This window comes from Myotis davidii, unplaced genomic scaffold (genome assembly GCF_000327345.1).
Source record: "Myotis davidii unplaced genomic scaffold, ASM32734v1 scaffold983, whole genome shotgun sequence".
NCBI lineage: Eukaryota > Metazoa > Chordata > Mammalia > Chiroptera > Vespertilionidae > Myotis > Myotis davidii.
Window position 1 is genome coordinate 156,099 of NW_006293914.1, and position 3,067 is coordinate 159,165.

Here is a 3,067-nt window from a genome sequence, read left to right on the forward strand (position 1 = left end):
GAACTACAAAGGAAAATGTTTCAAGTAAAGATCAACCAAAAAAAAGTTCTGTTATTCACTAAACTGCATTCCCTAAAATGGTAGACAAAAGATTAAAACATATTTAATAATATTTTTCTGAATGAATGAATAAATGAATGATTGTTGGCTTATGATGGATTGCCATGGAAAGTTAAATCTGATGTCATGAAAGGCAGCTGTCTATAAGGTTTACCCATACCCATGGTTGCAGTATTCCAAATCCATTTTAGTAACCTATCTGCATCGCATTGTCACTTGCCTATTTTAAACATTGACATTAATGCTGAAAAATATATTTTAAATAGTGAGTCATGGAATAAATTGGTTTTCCAAGGTAGCACTAGTGATAGCTTCCAAATCCCAAACTATCTTTAGTTAAGACATCAAATTAAATGAAATAAATCAAAAGTAAGAATGTATCTAGCAAATTTGGATTATTACTAATAAATACATATTGTTTTCCTTATTTTGCAGGAAAAATGGATCTGACTCCCGGTTTACCATTATTCTTGATCGAAGATTGGATACATGGTCTTCTATCAAAGTCTCTCTCCAAAAAATCTCTGTAAGTACAAATCCATTTTTAGTAACTTATTTTTGTTTTATGTTATATGTTCTGCTTGTGGATATATAGAATATTTTAATACTGATGGAGGTAAAAAATTACTGATGGAGACAATAAAATAGATATGGTGGTGAGGCGGGAAAGTAGGAAGAAGAGTTGGTATAGGAGATTGAGCTAAACAACTCCACCCAAAATAAAACCTAATGGGAAAGAATGAGTAAATGGTTCCAGTTTTGAGTGGAAGAGACTCATGGTTCCCTATGACTTTCAGAGGAAGGCAAATTTTTAAGGGAACTTTTAAAACTGGAAATAGCTGTATTGCATACTCATTGTAATATGGAAAAGTATAAAGAAGAAAGTTTAAAACAATAGTTAATAATACAACCATCCCAAAATAACATTTTTAACAAGTGTATCTTTCCAGACTCCCCCCACATCCCATACCTGGGATAGAGTTAGGAAGTGAGTCACTTATAAAATGACATATATACCTTTTTGGAATCTAGTTCCAAGCTTTCCAAGATCCAGATAAAACAGTTTCCCTAAAGGAAACATTATGAGAGATGCAATCCTGCCCACAGGGAAGATGATCTTTTACATTTTTAGGCTCACCTCGATATAGTGGCATTGTTTGAACCTTCTCTTTCGTAAAAGAGGAGGGTGATGAAGAACCCATAGATTCCTTCTGAGCTGGCAAGAGTAGGGCTGTCTGTGGAAGTACCATGTCATCAACTTTCAATCAGACCAGAGTAGCTGGGAATCAATATATTTTTTCTTTGGGAGTCTAACATTGTCAACCATCTGAAATTCTATTTGTCTCCTGACTGACACAGGAGGCCACACCCAGCAGAGAAAGTTGATTTATGAATGCAAGACAAAAATCTAGGTTGTTAGGCTTCTGAGCCTGGGTTCTTTTTACTATACTAAGTTGCTAACAAGTGTGAAATATCCAGTTGATACTTGCACAACATGGCTTTGGACTATGTGGGTTCACTTAGACACGTATTTTTTTCAATGAATACCATAAATGTATTTTCCTTCCTTATGATAATCTTAATAAAGTTTTCTTTTTTCTATCTTACTTTATTTTAAGAATATAGTATATAACACATATAATATGCAAATTATGTGTTAATCTACTGTTTATATTATGGGTAAGACTTCCAGTCAACATTAGGCTATTAGTAGTTAAGTTTTGGACAGTCAAAAGTGATATATATATATGTGTGCATGTATATATATATATTAGACTATGTGGGTGCTTGGGCCACTAATCCTGGCATTGTTTAAGGGTCAGCTGTGTACTGAACTCACATGGTGAAATGAATGAGATTATTATTCTTTTCATAACCAGTATGAATTACTACTCATCTTAGGTAAGTCAGCAACTTGTTTTTTTAAATTTCTTTAACAGGTGTTTAATCATAAGCAATGGAGAGAAGAGTTGATTCACACAAGTTACTTAAAAAAAATTACAAAGCCTTGACTTTGTATAATATCTTTTTGCCTTTTCAAAAGTAGTCACATTTTTAAAGTAATGTTGTTTCTCTGTATTTCTTTTTTTAAAAATAAATCTTAATTGTTCAGATTATTACAGTTGTTCCTCTTTTTCCCCCCATGGCTCCCCTCCATCCAGTTCCCAACACACCCCTTGCCCTTACTCCTCCCTGTCCATAGGTGTACGATTTTTGTTCAGCCTCTTCCCGCACCCCACACTCCCTTCCTCCTGAGAATTGTCAGTCCACTCCCTTTCTATGCCCTTGTATCTATTCTATTCACCAGTTTATCTGTTCGTCAGATTTTTTATTCACTTGATTTTTAGATTCACATGTTGATAGATACGTATTTGTTGTTCATAATTTTTATCTTTACCTTTTTCTTACTCTTCTTAAAGAGTATCTTTCAGCATTTCATATAATACTGGCTTGGTGGTGATGAACTCCTTTAGCTTTTTCTTATCTGTGAAGCTCTTTATCTAACCTTCAATTCTGAATGATAGCTTTGCTGGGTAAAGTAATCTTGGTTGTAGGTTCTTGCTATTCATCACTTTGAATATTTCTTGCCAATCCCTTCTGGCCTGCATAGTTTCTGTTGAAAAATCAGCTGACAGTCATATGGGTACTGCCTTGTAGGTAACTAGCTGTTTTTCTCTTGCTGCTTTTAAGATTCTCTCTTTGTCTTTTGCTCTTGGCATTTTAATTATGATGTGTCTTGGTGTGGTCCTCTTTGGATTCCTTTTGTTTGGGGTTCTCAGTGCTTCCTGGACTTGTAAGTGTATTTCTTTCACCAGGTAGGGGAAGTTTTCTGTCATTATTTCTTCAAATGGGTTTTCAATATCTTGCTCTCTCTCATCTTCTGGCACCCCTATAATTCAGATGTTGGTGTGCTTGAAGCTGTCCCAGAGACTCCTTACACTATCTTCGTATTTTTGGATTCTTTTTTCTTTTTGCTTTTCCAGTTGGGCATTTTTTGCTTCTTCCC